The sequence below is a fragment of the Globicephala melas genome, chromosome 21 (assembly GCF_963455315.2).
Source record: "Globicephala melas chromosome 21, mGloMel1.2, whole genome shotgun sequence".
Classification (NCBI taxonomy): Eukaryota; Metazoa; Chordata; class Mammalia; order Artiodactyla; family Delphinidae; genus Globicephala; species Globicephala melas.
This window is the reverse complement of record NC_083334.1, coordinates 29552850-29571899: the sequence shown is the minus strand read 5'-3', so window position 1 is coordinate 29571899 and position 19050 is coordinate 29552850. Positions and strand designations below refer to the sequence as shown.

General features: G+C 40.1%; 1 protein-coding gene across 4 annotated transcripts in view; it reads left to right on the top strand.

Moving 5' to 3' along the window:
• The first annotated feature begins 4269 nt into the window (after positions 1-4269).
• NSD3 (nuclear receptor binding SET domain protein 3) overlaps positions 4270-19050 on the top strand; it is a 108435-nt gene continuing 93654 nt past the window's right edge. For all 4 annotated transcript variants that reach the window (XM_030833398.3, XM_030833380.3, XM_030833371.3 and 1 more), the window contains exon 1: positions 4270-4743. The gene's annotated coding sequence lies outside the window, so the exon portion shown is untranslated. The remainder of the gene's footprint in view (positions 4744-19050) is intronic.

Below are 19050 nucleotides of genomic sequence, written 5' to 3'. Positions count from 1 at the left end.
GTGCTGGGGTCCCGGGGCGGGGGGCGGGGTCTTGGGTTCTTTTTGGAGCGGGCGTGTTGCAGGCACGGGGACCAAGAGCCTTGGCGATCCAAGTGTATAGAAGGAAGGCGAGAAGAATCGGGACACAGGGTACGGAAAAGAAATGAGGAGGCCAAGCATGGAAAGAGGGGGGATGGAGGCTGAGCCCCAAAGTTGGGGTGCGGGCGGGGGGCTGAGGTCAGGGGGCTGAGGAGAGCGCGGGGTGGGGCCTCGAAGCTGTCTGGAAATCTGGGCGCTGATGGGAGGAGCAGGATGCGGAGGGAGCGGGCTCCGGAGGAAAACAGGCAGGCGCGGTCCACCAAGTAACAGCCTGAGGACTTGGCCCGCCCACCCCTACTTCCTACGGCAGGCTCCCCGGAACTGCTGCCTCAGTCCTCCAGCGCCTTCCCAATTCCCCTCCTCCCACAGCTCCCCCAGCTAGAAGGGCCAGAAACCAACTCTCTATGGCTCCACCTCGTTCCTCAGCCATTACGTCACTCTGAGTGACGACACCACCCACCAATGAGCTCTCAGATTCTGGGGCGCTAAGGCGTCCCTCGCGATGGCAGCCCAGGGGGCCGCAAGGTCTGGTTCTCACCGGCGAAATGACTTCTCTACTGGGTTTAGTTTAAGGAGTGTTTATGCTGGGGGGCTCAATACTGACGCTTTTCTGCCTGTTCACACTCTGTAGCCTGTGGATTCACCTCCCCCCCAAAAAAGCACCCTTCCTTGAAGCTGGATTAAAGAAGCTCTTACCCTACCAGTCGCGTAATATGCCTGATAGTCGCCATGGTGACTATCTGGGAGTCACCAATTACATCACTCTGATATATTCCCCCACCTTCCAACTCCGCAACTGCGGGCGGGGAAAGCAGTGAGGGGAGGGAGTGGCAGAAAGGGCGGGAATGGTGAGGAAAACATCCCCTCTCCTATATCCAGGGCCAAAAACTGGAATGCTATGAAATCTTCATATGGAAATCTGAATTCCACTAAATAAAATTGCTTTATAAATGTTCTCTTAACAGATATTGGTTATGTTCAGTAGTTTGCGTTTCTCAAATAACATTTAAAATGTATATTATAGTAGCTGTGCAATGACATTGGCACTGCAGGTTTGGGGGCACTTCAGTTCCTAGGATGGGGAACTGAGCCATCTTGGGAAAGTGAAAGATCTAAAAATGTACTCTATCCCCAGTTATCTCTACCCATCCATTTTATCTGGCTCTAGAAGGAAAACAAAATTTTGGTGGCTCTACTTTAACATGACAGGAAGGAATTGCTTTCACACGGAGAATACTTCTCTTAACATGTGACTGACCACAGACCTTACTCATCTGGGCTGCACATTTGTAAGAATAAAAGATGGCGGTATATAAAATTTCATTTTTTTAAAAAATGTAGACTGCTTTTAATCCACAAAGCATTTTTTAGCTAATAACCAAATGGATCCACTGTTACATAGGCAAAACTTTTCAGTTTGGCCACTAGAGGGCCCTTTGTGCGTGTCTGATACCCAACTTTAGACCGAAAGGTTTCACTTCACGTTCTATGTTTACGAGAGTTAACAAAATCTACAAAGCTTTATAAAGTCTCTTTACCTTTCCTTCCCTGAAAATTCCCGATGGTAAATTTTGAACTCTAAAAGGCTAGGTAGGTATAATTTTCACATTAATTTCATAAATTAATCACTGCACTATCATGTACATGTACTTTTCTGCAAAAGATCATAAAAGATGCAAAAATATTCTTCTCAGTTCCCTGGGAGACATTTTATGCCGGGAAATATTCTTATTCATGCATTGTATTCATTTACAACCAGGCACAGTGAAAATCATTAAGTATTCATAAACCAGATGAACGATTCCAAGCCCAGTATTTGAAAGATGAGCTAGATTTTCTACCATGGCCATATGTCAGCAATCCCATTTTAAAAAGGGAAGGTTTAAGAATCTTTCTTATTGAAATCCATTGGTTCAAAACAATGTCTGCCTTCTTTTATCAGGCCGGGTGATTTTTTTGACTTTCAGGATAAGTGATTTATCATGTAATGCGTTTCTTAATATAATCTTCAGAAGACAAACAAAAATGTTTTTTTCTCCCTAATCTTGGTCCTGAGAATTGTGTTAGATTGCTTTCTTTTTAGAAAAAATTTTAAATTTTCTTTTCTTAAATTTATTTTTGGCTGCTTTGGGTCTTGTTTCTGTGCGCAGGCTTTCTCTAGTTGTGATGAGCAGGGGCTTCTCTTCGTTGTGATGTATGGGCTTCTCATTGCAGTGGCTTCTCTTGTTGCAGAGCATGGGCTCTAGGCGCGCAGGCTTGGTAGTTGTGGCACATGGGCTTAGTTGCTCCGCGGCATGTGGGATCTTCCCTGGCCAGGGCTCAAATCTGTGTCCCCTGCATTGGCAGGCGGATTCTTAACCACTACACCACCAGGGAAGTCCCAGGTTGCTTTCTTAATGAAATTTTTGCTCACTTTCTATGAAGAATAGAAAACATGCTCTGAACCTCGTTAGATGCTAAAAATGTAAATTATTATTTTAATGGCCATTTCCCTAAGTACGGCTCCAAATCAAATATTATTAACAATGTGTATGTTATGCAGGAAGAGACTATGCATTTACTTCACGTAAGTTTAATTTTAAACTCTTGTCAATACAGGAAGGTGGGAAAGAAGAATGAAGATAGAAAGGATCATAGGAAAGGGGAAAAAAAAAGACCAATTTAACCTCTCTTTCCAGGAGATAGAATCAAACATTTGAAATAAGCTCAGGTGGTGTGGCCCCCTTTGGAGAAGACATTTAAAACAAAACTGTGCTTTTATTGATTCCTTTAACTTTTGGTACCACAAGCATATGAACCACACAAGCATAGATTTAGAAATAGTTAATGATTAACAGTAATGGGAATGCTTAATTCTGAATATCATCCTTAGCATTATTAACAGGGTTGTGTGTGTGTGTGTGTGTGTTTTAAACGAATGCAAAATTAGAAATCATGAAAATAATTGGTCTGTAGGAATCTTTTAATTTCCTGTTTAAGTGGTATTTAAAGATAAAGGTAGCAGGGATTGCCCATAACGGTACCAAATAGATAACAGCACTGTAACGTCGATGGAGAGTCTAAGGTCTAGTGCTGATATGACTTTATTATTCTCAGAACGGAGTATTGGTTTCCTCATCTGTTCGCTGCCTGTGTTTCCTTTGTACTTTCATGTCTGTGCTACGACGTTCTAAGTCATTATCACCAGGCCCCAGGAAATATCACCAAATCGGCCCACTCCTGCAAGAGGAGTTTACTGTGTCACGTACCTGGTACCTTCTATTGTTTCACATAATTTCCTAGGATGGGGAGGGATATAGGGTTACAGAGAATCTTGACTCCCGCTTCGTCCTCTCATTCTTGCGTACGTGAGCTCTGTCTGGGACAAACGCCCTCATCCGTCAAAGCGCAGGTCTAGCCGCGAGCAGCGCAGGGCCCGGCACGTGACGGGCGGGGAGCCCGCCGGTCCCTCTGGGTTGGGGTGCGGAAGGCTCTGCCTTCCTTCCCCCTGTTACCCACAAGCCCTCGGGCCCGCGGGGCGAGAAGGAAGCAGGCGTGTGGGGCCCGGGGCCTGCCAGGGAGGCGTCCGAGGAGCCTGCCATCCGAGACTGTCCCCCAAGGCTCCGGTCGGAAATCGCTGCCACACGCTGAGCCCGGTGGGACAGGGAGCTCCTCTGTGACAACTGTCGGGCGGGAGACAACCAGGGTGGCACAGAAATCGCTGTCCCCTTTGCCGCTCATCTTAACCGGGCGCCCGTTTGTAGGGGATTTCTAAGGTCTAGGGAGGGCATCGCAGTGTCACCCCAAGCAGTCCCACCAGGTGATTGACATGTGCTGTTAGAAGCATCAAAGAACACGCACATGCACACTTTCGCCTCCCAGGCCCAACCTCTATCCTGCCTTCTAGTTTTGTTTTGTTTTTCACTTTCCTCCGCGTCGTGCCTTTCTGTCTCTCCGCCTTTATCGCCTGCGGTCTCACTTCCAGTCGAGACCCCGCCGGGCCGCTGGCGTTTCAGGCTCTCCCCCAGCCCCTCCTTTCCGCCCGCCGACTGGCTTCTTCCTCCTTTAGCCCACTGCGCCCCGAGCCCCGGACTGCATTTCCCGGCAGGCGCCGCGGCCAGCGGCCAATGAGCGGCTGAGGATTTGGCGGCGGCGGCGCCCCGAGAGTCGGGGTGGGGGGGGCTTTGTGCGCGGCGGCGGCGGCGGCGGCGGTGGCGGTGCCTGTGGCGGCGGGAGCGGGCGGCGGCGGCGACCAAGACGGAGGTGGAGGCGGAGGGGGACTGTCCACTGGTCGCCGCGGAGAGGCGTGCGAGGCCGAGTCGAGCCCCGACGACGACCCTGCTGCCCCAGCCCGGCCGCCAGCCACGGGCTGGTCTCTGGCAGCTGCAGCTGCGCGGCGACCCCCATCCCTCCGGCTCCGCTGCCCACCCCACCGCCCGCAGTCTTCCTCCTCCTGCTGCGCGCCCGGCCCGGCCTGGCCGTGGCCCTCCTCGGTGCCGGCCGCCATGGCAGAGGCGTCCGGCGCGGGGGAAATCTAGCCCGGGGATTTCATGCGGCCTAGCTTGGTTCCGCCTCCTCCTCCCGCGGCCCCGGCGGCTGCCTGCACCCCAGCCCTACTCCGGGCCTCCGTGTGTCTCCTGTGATCGTACTGACACGGCCGGGGGGTTAGAATGGAACAAAGTGAAGGTAAAGTGAATGCGTGTGTATGTGTGTGTTTGTGTGCGCGCGCTCTGGAAGGAAGCGCTGAGGTGGGGACGGCGAGGAGGGGGCGACCTAGGGATGGGACCCGGGTAGGGAGAGAGACCTTAGCAGGGATGGGAGGACTAGCGGGTGGCCTGAAAGGGTTCGAGGGAAGTCTAGAAGGATGAAGCAAGGCGGGGGATGTGGAGGGGATTGGGAGGTGGGGCAGGAGAGGTAGGATTGGGATAAGGGATGGAGTGGCGCTAAGCTGGGAATTGGGAGTAGAGGTGGGATGGGGGCGGGGATAAAGATGGAACGGGGGAGGGGCAGGGGGAGAGGAGAAGAGTTAGGTTTGGAGATTAGAGACCTGGGCGGACAGAGAAGTAGGCAGGTTTGGGGGTGGAGTATGGGAACTAGGAGAGTCTGGGGGAAGGAGAAAGAATTAGGTGGAGAGATGGGGCCTCAAGGGAGACACGAGGGGAATGGAAGTGGAGGAAAAGGTGGATTAGGAAAAAGGGATGAGAAATGCTTGAGACAGGATGCAATAGGAAGATAGGAAATAGACTCAGGAACTGGGAGACCCAGGATCGGGCTCGGGAAGGAAATTTACTGAATGTTGAGAAGGATGAGAACTATGGACCAAGCGTCACAGAGTGGGAGGAAAAGAAGGGGAAGGGGGTTGTTAAAGTGTTAGGAAGGGAAAGCCTTTTGTTCCTATATTTGTGTGTATTCTGTGCCTTTTCTTTCAAGGCTAGATAATGGAGAAGCTAGTGGTTATGGTGTTGTGAAATGGGGAGGTGTGGGTTTTACAGCTTTGAGGTGCTTTGAGGGAGGAGGAGGTGTGTTCGTGTAATGGTAGCAAGACAGAGAGAGACATGGCCATAATTTGATGGTTTTGGTGAGGAGTCAAGACTATTCAGATTTAAAGGGGGCAGGGGCAGCCATGTTTGCTGCCAGGCACTGCAGTGTAAATAAATTCCTTCTTCTCTCCGACATCAGTATGAATCTGGAAGGGGCCAGTTCAGATTGTTAACCCCCTTTCTTTCTATTCATGAACTCTTCCCATACGTCTTCGGGTTATTTAAAATTATTCATAACCACCAAAGGAGGTAGTAATGTTTTCCATCTTGTGTGTTTTGCTGCCCCCCCTTCCCCTTTTCTTTCTGGTTGCGAACAAGGCATGCTAATGAACTGCGGTGTAAAATTTAACCCCTTTAATAAAGTTAAAACTATATTTTTTACTAGCTGAAGGAATCCTTACTACTCTTATTTCAAACATGATCATGAAAAGGCTTTTAAATGTTGAAAATTCATTTGTTTCAGAAGCCTCAGAAGCAGTCAACATGTTTTCTGCAATTCTTTAAGTAAACAAGGAAATTGCCTCGGTTATTTTACTTGGGCTTGTGCTCTCGGCAAAGCACTGTGTGAGGGGAGAGGAGGGGTAGGAAGGTCTGCTGTGGTACATTATCTGCTTGCTGTAGTTTGCGTGTTGGAAAATTAGAAATGTGTGTATTTTAAAATGGTGTTTCTGATGGCTCTTGCTTATAGGTGATGGGTGTGTTAAGAAGTGTTTTCTTTTTTAAAATAAACTCTCTTCCATCCTTTCTCTTTGCTTTCATACAATTGCCCGGTACAATCTCCAAATGTCAGTTCAGCACAGTGCAGTGATCTATGAAGCAGGCATGCAGAGCTCAGAGCGTCATTCAGGTGCCAGGATTTTTTGGTGGGAACTTCAGGTCACTCTCAGGAAAGCTACAGTAACTCTCAAATGTATTCAAGTGTACCTACTTATGTGATTTGAAATAGTTACTATTCTAAAGCTTTAAATACTAACAAACTTACAGGAGCTGAACTAAGTGGAGCCTATTTTATTTTCATATTGAAAAGGATTAAATGTGTGTGACCTTTTGTTTTTGTTTTATTATTGTAATTGGGAGAATCCAAACTTTAATCCGTCATATTGGTATTGAAACTGTTCTCTAATACCAGGAAGGCCTGTTAAAATTGTAATATGATGGACTCAAACCAGTTGTGCTACATATTGATTTAATCTATCCTAATTCCTCATCCTTTCAAGTTGTTATATAGAATTTTAGGATGTGTTCTTGGTCTGCTGGCAAAATTAAATTGAATATTGTTAGAGTGTTACTTTGGGAGAGCACTTTTAGTATAGAGGTCAGATATACAACTTATTTTGATTTGATAATATTTAGCCTGAATTTTTAAAAATCTTATGAGAAAAAGTTCCACTCAAAAAATCCATTCAGTATGCTTTTTTGGGATTTATTTTTATGGAGATTTCATTTTTATATCTCTCACTTGATTGACATGTTATTTATAATTAATTTGTGAATGAACCATCAGTGCCATAAATTTTTAGGAAAATGAGAAATTGTTGTATATTAAAATAAGAAAAGACTCTTGAAAGCTTGAATTACTTTAAAAAAAAAGTTTATTCCTAGATATTCGGCATTTTGTAAAGATAAATGTCGCCTGCCCAGTTGTCATGAGTATTCTGGCTCCTGGCTAGGTATCCACATGTAATGAAGAAGGCTACTCTAGTTAGTTGATACTTAATTAAAACCCAGACTGTGCTCTGATTACCATGTCTCTCATCAGCTCACCTGCTACCTGTGATAGCTTTTTTTTTTTTTTAACTTTAAGTTAATAGATATGCCCTTTTTTATACTGATCAGATTGAATGAGTTTGGGGTAAAGGAAATTGGTTGCCTTTGAGATTGGTCATCCTTGAATGAATTGTCAAAGTCTTTAGTCAGTTGTCTGATTCTAAAAGACACTCCATTTCTGGAATTTATAATAATATTTATAATAAGCCTAGTAATGGCTACTAATAGCTGTTGTCCTCTAACAGTGTGCTGCGCTAAATGTCTTATATGGATGATTTCCCTTCATCCTCTCAACAGTTGTGGGAGGGTTAGTACTGTTAACTCCTTTTTTACAGATGGAGAGATTGAGGTTAAACACCTTAATAACACACAGATGGTAAACAGCAAAGCCAGTATACGAACCCAGGTCTTTTCTAATTATAAAACCTGATCAGCAGACCTTTACTTTTATTTTCTTGTAAAGATTCATAAAAATAATACACGTTCATTATTTAATTTTTTTTGAAATATTATAAAAGACTATAAGAGGTTTAAAAAAAAGTTAACACTCTGTTCTCCACTGACAACCATTTTGAAGTTTCTTGGGTGTCCTAGAAAATTTCTGTACGTATGTACGTACATCTGTCTTAAAATACATACAAATTCTATCACACAGTTTGCATTTTGCTTTTTTGTTTTAGTTAGGCTACCTGGGACATCCTTTCAAACAAGCACATATGGACCTACAGCTTTCTTTTTTTTAAGGGTCATATAGTATTCCATTGTTTGAAATATTGATTAATATTAACATTAAGTTGTTAACAAGTTTTTGCTATTACAAGTAATGTAGCAGGGCCTGAATTAAGTTCCTAACAGCCTATTTAAATAGAAGAGATATAGTCCAACTACTTTATTTTACAAGAGAAATCACTGAGACCAGAGAAGTTAAGTCCAAGGCTTTGGTGAAAAACCTGTCACTTGACTCTTTATACCACATCACATTACTTTATTATTGTGGAAGTATTTGTGCATTCTGTGAAAGCTCAAGGTGAGGGGGAATACTCAAGGTTAGGCATGGTTAGTATAATGAGCACAAGGGGATTAAGTTGCAGTGAGGTAAAGGCTCTTGCTTCTCTTTTTCCATACTTTGTTCACCATGTTGTACATATAGCGTTTATACAAAATAATTTTACATGCATAAATGACTCTTGTCCAGGTATCTTGAAGTTTGTATTTTGGGTAATGAAGTGGTTTTGGCAGAATTTTTCCTGTTTTAACAAAATTATCAATGAAATAAAAAAATAAGAGGTCTATCATGGTCCTGGAAAAGAACTTGGAAAGAATACCTAATTGAAAACAAGTTTTAAAAAAATCTTAGGCATCACTGATTATTTTTAATTATTTTTTACTATCAAGAAGAAAATTCGTAACCGTGGATACTTATTCATTGAATTCCTTTAAAACAAAAAGTCTGTTTTAAACACTTAAAAAATTAAAATCATTAAAGCTTTAAAAAGGTTTAGAATTTGGTATCTATCCATAAAATCTATTTTGGTGCATTGCTGTTTTTAGTTTTACCAAAAAAAAAAATAGGAGTCTATTATTTTTTGAAAGAGCAACTAAGATGATTTATTCATGTGTTAATAAATAACATGTCCAGCATTTGAGTTTGTTTTTTTTTTTTTTTTTTTTTTGCGGTACGCGGGCCTCTCACTGTTTGTGGCCTCTCCCGTTGCGGAGCACAGGCTCCGGACGCACAGGCTCAGCGGCCATAGCTCACAGGCCTAGCCGCTCCGCGGCATGTGGGATCTTCCCGGACCGGGGCACGAACCCGTGTCCCCTGCATCGGCAGGCAGACTCTCAACCACCGCGCCACCAGGGAATCCCGCATTTGAGTTTTTAAATGAATGGTGAGCTTTATTTCTGCAGGCTAATCTTTTAATAAATATAAATAAAGATAAATTTAAGAAACTGATTATACTACGACTACCTAACACATTTTTTAAATACTCAGAGGTTTTTCATTTTGTTTTTATTGTTGACCTTACTAAGTACTTAATAAGTACTTTTAAACACTTATGTATTATGTTGTGCTAGTACAGGGTGGCATGAAAAGAAGGAAAAAGGCATATTTAAAATTTTGTTATTTAGAGAATGTTCAGTTTTTACTAGATAGATGTGTTTTGTTACTTCTAAAGTACATCTGCTTATTGACAAAATTTTGCATTTGAAAAGCTCTTTGATAAATGATTCTTGGCTTATTCTTAAATTTTAAATGTGAATCTGTGTTATCATTGACTGATCTACAATGAGAATTCTTTTTCTACTATGTTCCCTCTTTCATCTAGATTTAGAACTATATTGAGAGAGTGAATAGGAAAATTTTACAAATTTATATTCATATAGTTTCCATTTTAACCATATACATATATGAATATTATTATCTAATAATACTTTGTTTTACGTGATATCTTCTGAGATGTTTGATAGAATTCCAGCACAATAACTTGTGTGTGTGTGTGTGTGTGTGTGTGAAGTTGGAAAGCACAATAATTATTTAACTCAATTTAAATAAGTAGGTATTTTAAATTTAAGAAATGTGTGGCTTCCTGGGATTTTGTGGGTAAAATAAAATTTAGTTTATCAAATTTATTTGAGATTCAAAAGATTAGGAAATCTCATGTGGAGGCTTGCCTACTGGCATTTTGGCTGTAGCCAAGACGGTATTGTGTCTAGTGAGTCTTGTGTTACTCACATCTCTTAGCTGTGGAGTCTTAAGAAAGCTGTACATAAAAAACAAACAAACAAGCAAAGACTTTTTAAAGTGCATTTTAAAGACTTTTGTAAAACATGACATATAAAGATAAAAGCGTAAAACCTAAATGTACGGTATAAACAAATAATTAGAAAACAAACATCATGTAGTCACCACCCAGGTAATATGCCCTGTAAGAAAAGCTGCAGAGACAGTCTCATTGGTTTAAGTGGTATTGTCTTGGTGGTAGTTGGACTTGAGGGATAACACTGTGCTGAAAAGAAAGCTGAAAAATTAATAACCATGAGGAGTCAGCACAGGTAAAAACTGAATCGCCAGTTTTTATTTGTTGTTATCAAAAGGGTTATCTAGGCAATTAAAAAAAGTTTCCTAACATTTAGTGTAGTCATTTAGTCATTTGAAATCTTGGTGCTTTACTAATGAATATGAAACAAAAAGTAATGCTGAATCCTACAAGAATCATGCCATGTTGCATAAAGCTGTTTCTTCAGAGTTCATCTCTGATGCAGTTTTTGGTAGGATTCAGTGACTACTGGTTTTAGATTTATGTGCAGACTCTAAGAATGGCTTTTGCTTAGAAAATGTCAGATTTGCCTGTATCTGTGCCTGATACCTAACTTAAGTATCTTATTTACAAAAACTAGTTTGACTCTCTTGCTTTCACATTAATGTAACCATTAGAAAAAGTATTAACCTGAACAGGGGCAATCTATGTTGACTCTTCCATCCTTGGCGCCTCTTGATTCTTACCTTGTCTGCATCTTGGCTAGGTGAACTAGATTTCTTTTTTAACTGGAGAAACCTACTTTAATGTGCTTCCCTGACTTTCTAGACATATTTTCTTATATGTATGGAAAAGTTAAATGTTGACTTTGGAGGATTTTGATAGCAGAAAACAGTTGAATTTTTTTGAGAATTTTAAAAAATTTTATTATTTATTTATTTGTTCATTTTTGGCTGCGTTGGGTCTTCATTGCTGCGCGTGGGCTTTCTCTTGTTGTGGAGAGCGGGGGCTACTCTTTGTTGTGGTGCATGGGCTTCTTATTGCGGTGGCTTCTCCTGTTGAGGAGCACGGGCACTAGGCACGCGGGCTTCCGTAGTTGTGGTGTACGGCCTTAGTAGTTGTGGCTCACAGGCTCTAGAGCGCAGGCTAAGTAGTTGTGACGCGTGGGCTTAGTTGCTCTGTGGCATGTGGGATCTTCCCGGACCAGGGCTCGAACCCGTGTCCCCTGCATTGGCAGGTGGATTCTTAACCACTACGCCACCAGGGAAGTCCCAAAGTTAAATTATTTTTCCCCTCTGACTACCTGATGAATACAGATTATTTGCATAAAACTCTGCAATGTGGACTTTAAGAAGGACATTTTAATAACACATCTGCATACATAAATTAAAGCCTTTATTTGGCTATTATAATTTTGTTACTTTAAGCTGTCTGTGTTTTTCTTGATCTCTGCTGGATCCAAATACCTTGCAATATGGTATTTCATATTTGATTGTGGTGAGAAACTTCATGCTATGCTTCACCTAAAATTCCAATAGAATGTTGTTCTTTTTTATTCTGGGTGAAGGTTAAATACATCCCTTGCTATTTTTTTCTCCTGCAAGGATGAGAAATAATTATTTTAAATCTTGAAATGACTGTATATGTTGAGTTTTCCTAGATGTGGAAACACACATAATTTAATGTAATAGTTTTTTAAACCTAAAGTAGGTAATTTGGCTTTGTATATGAAGTAGGGTTAATATACTTTTGATCATCTCATGCTTTCTGTGTTGTTATCACCTGTACAATTTAGCCTTGATCATTAGAATTTATTTTATTGTGTCATAGAATTAGGGTGTTGAGGTTAAGGTCTTAATTAAGGTATTACATCCATATGCATATAGGTCCACACACACAGTACCCCTAAGAAATGCTGATAGCCCTATTAGGTTTTTTCTTATAGAATCTTTTTTTAAATTTATTTTTATACAGCAGGTTCTTATTAGTTATCTATTTAATACATATTAGTGTATACATGTCATTCCCAATCTCCCAATTCATCCCACCACCACCACTACCCCCAGCACTATTAGTTTTTAATTTTTAATGGAAAATTTGTACTTTCCAAAGTGGCTGGTAGTTTTAAAATAACATTTATTATGTTTAAGTTATGAAAGGGTAGTTTACTGTAGAGAAATTGAACACCAGTGAGATATAAAGAAGGTTAAAATCACCTGAAATCCTACCAACTGGAAACAACTACAGTTAACATTTTGTTCTGTATCTTTCCAGTGTTTTTCTTATGCATACCTGTATTTTTTTTTTACAAATTGGAATAGTATATAATATTATTTTATAACCTGCTTTATTGTGAAATAAATTTTTTTGAGAATGTGATTTTTTAAACTGATATATAATTTCATTGTATGGTTGTGCCATATCTATTTACCATTATTCTGTTGATGGCGTTTTAGGCAGTTTGCAATTTTTAGATAAAATTTGATGAACATTCTTACATATTTAAAAAGTTGTATGACTGTAATGATTTGATTACAATAAATTCCTAAAAGTAGAATTACTTAACAGGTCTGAACATTACAAAAGTTTTTGACACATATTTCCAATATTTTCTCCAGAAAGGTTTTTTTTTAAATAACAGTTTCGTTGAGAAATAATTCACATACCGTACAAGTTACCCATTTAAAATGTACAATGCAGTGTTTTTTAGTATATTCATAGAATTGTGCACCATCACCACAGTCGATTTTAGAACATATCCAGCAAGGTTTGAACCAATTTAAACTCCTAGCAATATCAGAAAGGCTTTGTTTTAAAAAACTGCATTTATTTGTGGTTTTTAAAGTGTAGTACAGGTATACAAGAATGCAGCAGTTTGTGTGATACATTTTTTCTTTATAATTCCTATCACTTATTTTGAAAAATTTTATTTCCAGCCTTATTGAGTTGTAATTGATGATATATACTTTATATCAATTTATGGAGATTTTAAAAGTCATCTATGAAAACAAGATGCTCATATTCTTGTGTTAAGAAAACATGACAAAGTTTAAGCTTATAAAACAAAGGATGAGGTAGATTTTTTGAATTATAAAATTATCTTTCCGTTCAGTCACGATGCCTTTATTGAGAAAGCGTTGTATGTGGTTTAAAATACCTTTCTTTTGGGCTTCCCTGGTGGCGCAGTGGTTGGGAGTCCGCCTGCCGATGCAGGGGATGCGGGTTTGTGCCCCGGTCCGCGAGGATCCCGCATGCCGTGGAGCGGCTGGGCCCGTGAGCCATGGCCACTGGGCCTGCGCGTCCAGAGCCTGTGCTCTGCAATGGGAGAGGCCACAACAGTGAGACACCGCGTACCGCAAAAAAATAAAATAAAATAAAATAAAATAAAATACCTTTCTTTTCATTCAGATTTTATTCAGAAGCACCTTATATTAGGAAATGTCTATGGAAAGTATGCTATACCTATGTAGTTAACTATAGCAAACTTATTGTATAAAATGTATGGCTTTCTTTTTATTGAGAGATTTGCTTTGCTCTAACTGACCTTCACCCTGAAAGTTGTTCTGTTTGCTTTAAGCCATTTAACAAAACTTTTTTTTTTTTAACTCGATAGGCAGTGGAGTGTAGGGCAAGTGTCAGGGAGACGCGAGTTCTTATTCCCACCGTACCTCTACCACTGGGGCTCAGTATTCTTACCTCTGAATTGGAGATGAAAATGACTACTTTTTGCAATTATAGAGATCTAAACTAGAAGTGCTAGAGTGTGCCTAGAACTGGACCAGGCATGTAGCTTTTAAAAAAATATAAGAATAATAGCATATGCAAAATGAGTTAGTCTTTAGTCGAATGTTTCATCGATGAAGATGTGAATCAGTTGGCCTAAACTCACTTTTATAGACGTTAAAAGTTGAATCTTAGTTAGTGCTTGAGCAGAATCTTTGCATGGGTTATATGGGTGTTTCTCAGTTGGTAAAGAGAATTCATGCTGTTACAAGTAGGAACATGAAGTTAACTTTCCAGTCCAAATTTACTTCCACTGTTGTTATTACAAAAGCATGATGGCTATAGCTTCACCAACGCTTCATGTTCTGATTAAGCAAATAGGTGATAATGTAAAATTTGAATATAGTATGAAGTTCCTTATGTTCTTTTATTGTTTATTTTAAAAATGAAATGTTGAATATAATTGAACCTAAAATACTAAAGTGATAAACCTGATGACCCCCCCCCAAAAAAAGAAGAAAAACCCCTGGTCTTTATAGGAAAAATAAACTTAGTAAATTATCATTTTAGATATTATGATAAATTAATTGCTTAGTACTTTAAAAACTACATTATAATTTCTGTGATACCTTGCCTTGATATGGTAAAAGAAAGTAAAATTTGAACAATCTCAAACCTGTTTTCTGTAATTTAAAAATTTGTTAGGGAAAGAGGAAGGAAAATATGTGGATGAACTTGTTAGTTTACTAGATTTCATAGTGAATGGAACAAGATGACTGATATAAGTTACTTAGTTTGTCATAAATTTCACTGTGAGCCAGTCCCTTGATGTAAGGGATTGGAAAATAATTTAATGTGAATTTTCTTCCAGTCATAATACCATGTCTGTTGTTGCTGGGTGTGGTCAAGAACAAAGTGAAGACTTTGAGGTTAAACCAAATAGATAAGGGAAATTGCATGTTTTATTAGTAAGTTTTGTATTGGTACAAGGCAGTTCAATAAGTAATGTGGTTTAGTCAGAAAAAAAAAGAACTACAAAGCAACCTAAAATGTTGTGTAACTTAATAGAATCATAGTCAAGTGAAAATTGTGTGACTGTATTTAGTGACAGGGTTTTTTTGGTGTTTAATTGTGTTTCATTTCACATAGGTCACTCCCTTTATACAGGATATTTTCATGTCCTTGACCATCATCTTTCTCTTAACACAATTTTAGTGGAAAATTATTAAGTGAAAATTTCAGAATATATTTGGGGTGATGATACTAGAGTTAAACAGATTAGTAGTACCGTTATGTTTTAACAATAGTATTACTCTATTACTAGTGGTATAAACTAAGGAAAATTAAAAATGATAAGAAAAGGTGCTACTTCTCTAATACACCTTGATTACTTAGAGAATTTTGTAGAAAGAAATATGGTGGTCATGCTTTACCCCCTACAATCTTATTTAGGCAAATAGGTGTTGGTTGTGAATTTCATATAATTGTTTGCTATTGCAAATAACGAACATCTTTAAATAATGTTCAGAGGGTAGGTAAGACATTAAAGTTAATTTTTAAAATCGCATATGTTCTTGTCAGAATGCAAATCCAACCCCTACATTTATGTACTGGTGACTAGGAGGAATCACAGCTCACTTTCCCATTGTTTGGGGTCATTTCAGGTGATCGGATCACCTGATTTAACCTCTATTATGGGCTATAAACAGAAGCCCAAATATGTCTATCTCTTCAGAGAGGCAGACTCACAGCTAAAACTCAAGACTCATGACTGCAAGACCAATGTCAGAGCGCATTTTTCCTTGTCCCTGATTTATCTTACTCTTATTTTATTCTTGCATACGTGTCTGCTAAATTTCCTCATATGTGATTTCTGTCTAGTTATATGGTACTATTCACCAATTTCTTTAAAAAGTTTATAATTAACCTTATTTTTATAAGCTTTCTTAGGATGTTTTTGTTTGGGTCAAATTTGAGAAATGATTTACATCAGCACTGACCAAGAGAATTTTCTGCAGTGATGGAAATACCCTGTGTCTGTGCTGTCCTGTATAGTAGCCACCCACCATGTGTGGATTTTGAACACTTGAAATGTGGCTAGTGTACTTGAGAACTGAATTTTTTATTTAATTTTAATTTGTTTACAATTCAGTAGCCACGTGTGATTAGCACAGATTTAGATATTATTAGTGAAGGGAAAGAATTAAGTAGAAGTGGACATTTTCACATTCTTTGCTCTTGTGATTACTTTTGTTGTGTTTTTGTGGGGTTGGGACTTTAAAATCTCATTTTTCCAAATGCTTACTCTCTTAGATAATGAATAAATCCATTCACAGGAAACAACTTAGTAATAGTTATTTGATTATTGTTTTAAAATATACAAATTTTAAATATTTTTAAAATATTTAAGAGAGGCCCGGTACGCAGGCCTCTCACTGTTGTGGCTCTCCCGTTGCGGAGCACAGGCTCCGGATGCGCAGGCTCAGTGGCCATGGCTCATGGGCCCAGCCGCTCCGCGGCATGTGGGACCTTCCTAGACCGGGGCACGAACCCACGTCCCCTGCATCGGCAGGCGGACTCTCAACCACTGCGCCACCAGGGAAGCCCTTTTTTTAAAATATAAAAGTATTTTTAAAAACTCTTTTAATCAACGCAGTTATTAACAGACTATGTACTGCTGACCAACAAAATGATTTCATTTCAGTAGTACTTTAGAGTAGTTATGGTTAAATAATGTGGAAATCTTAAACTTTTTATATTACTTGGAATGCTTGACTATTATTTAAATATTTTTACTCTAATCTCAGAAGCCTCTGAAACAAAGAGAACTTGAAAGGAAATAAAAGATATGTCTGATGATCACCTCTTCACGTGGCTTCCTCTAATCTTTCTATATGATTAGTTCCTGGTTTGGATTCCATTAGTCCGTTTTATAACAATCCAGACCCCCAGTCACTGTGTCCTATTACCCTGTTTTATAGTAGCTTATCGTTTTCTGAAATTTTCATGTTTATTTAAGCTCTATGAGATCAGAATCATATTTCCTTTGATTTCCCAGGATCTAGAATAGGGCCTGGTACATAGTTGGTGTTCAGTAATGAACTGTGTCACAAACAAAACAAAAAAAGGACTTTGTGAGGAATTAGATATATATCTGGAATAACAAACCACTTAGAGTCTGGGAACAGGCAAGGTGAGGCCCGGCTTTTGATTATCTTGGTAGTGTTGATATGGGTAATTTATGGCGATTAGTTTAGAATGAGTCTGTATAGAAACATTTCTGTGGGAACTCTTACTTTAAAAATAGACAAACTTTTGTCCAGGCATGCACATATGTACTAAATAAATGCTCTCCACATAAAACATCATAAAGTTGGGACCTCCCTGGTGGCGCAGTGGTTAAGAATCCACCTGCCAATGCAGGGGACACGGGTTCGAACCCTGGTCCAGGAAGATCCCACATGCCGTGGAGCAACTAAGCCCATGCGCCACAACTACTGACCCTGCGCTCTAGAGCCAGCGAGCCACAACTACTGAGCCCACGTGCCACAACTACCAAAGCCCACATGACTAGAGCCCGTGTTCTGCAACAAGAGAAGCCGCCGCAATGAGAAGCCCGCGCACCGCAATGAAGAGTAGCTCTCGCTCGCCACAACTAGAGAAAGCCCACGCGCAGCAACAGAGAGCCAACGCAGCCAAAAATAAATAAATAAATTTATTTAAAAAATCATAGAGTTGACAAAATGGAAAAACAAATGAGAAAATATTGCCATCATCGGTTTTTGAGTATTCAGCCTCATTTTGTAACCTTTTAGAGATTAAGGGATTTACTCGAAGTCATTTATTTGTATGCCATTGGTCAGAACAGAGAGAACTGCCAAATCCTAGTTTTCCAGTGTGTTGTTTTGACTTGTCATCTATGAATGGACATCACTGTGTAGCAGACATAGGCACTTTACCTGATAAAAGCGGTATTTAACTGATAGTGGTTTGAGTTATCTGTGAGTAGTCAGAGATCAAATGTTCTCATGCAGTAAATTAGGTCATTTAATTTCTGATATTTAAATGCCAACATGATAAGTGTGGAAAGGGTTTTATTTTTACTCATCTATTCCTATACATAGTCGTAAATAGTTAATGTTTTGAGATATGAATCAGTCTTTTTATTTAGGGAACTTATACATTATTCACCTTTACAAAATAAACTTCCAGTTAGAGGTTATTCATTATAAAAAATGTTGACTCAGTAGAGTTCTTTGGGATGGCTGCAAGGGGCTTTTCTTTATTAACTGTGGCTATTATATGTTTAAATGAACAGACTTTAAAAAATGGTTCTTAACCATAGTGCTGTCTTTACTACTGCGAGTTTTCTCCACACCCACCACATATTTTTGTGAAAATCAGCCACAGAATCCAGTGTGGCCCAGAGATTTTAGTTGTCAGAAATGGAAAGATACAGTAAGTATTTTAGTAATAAAAGGACCCATAACGTTATTGTGTCATGCGTGGTGTTGGCTTTGCTGCCACATCGCTGTTTGTATCACATCTCCAACTAGAATGAAAGTTAACTCCAGAGCATAGAAAGCAGGAGTGACTGCCAACAAAACGGGAAGAAATCACGTACTTCTCTTCTGCAGCGTAAAAGGTGACAGCAGCGTCCTCTGAGCAATTGCAGGCTGATGGCTTTCCTGGCTGTCCAGGGACAGGTTGTAGGCCACATTAGCATATTTGTAGCCATAGATAGGACTATTCATGTTGTCATGGGGTAAGACCTTTAAAAGTGCTCTTTCTGGGGCTTCCTTGGTGACATAGTGGTTGAGAGTCCGCCTGCTGATGCAGAGGACACGGGTTCGTGCCCTGGTCCAGGAAGATCCCACATGCCGCGGAGCGGCTGGGTCCGTGAGCCATGGCCGCTGAGCTTGCGCGTCGGGAGCCTGTGCACCGCAACGGGAGAGGCCACAACAGTGAGAGGCCCGTGTACTGCAAAAAAAAAAAAAAAAAAGTGCTCTTTCTGTTTCACGTTCCCCACATCTTAGGTTAAGGAAGCTAAGGGAATTCTCCTCCTTCCTGTCCTAGGTTCCATAGGGATGTTACTAGAACTAATGAAGACAAGGGAGTGTTTAGAAATGCTGTTAGAGAAGACTCTATATTAGTTTCCTTTTGCCTCTCTAACAAATGATGTCAAACTTAGTGGCTTAAACACA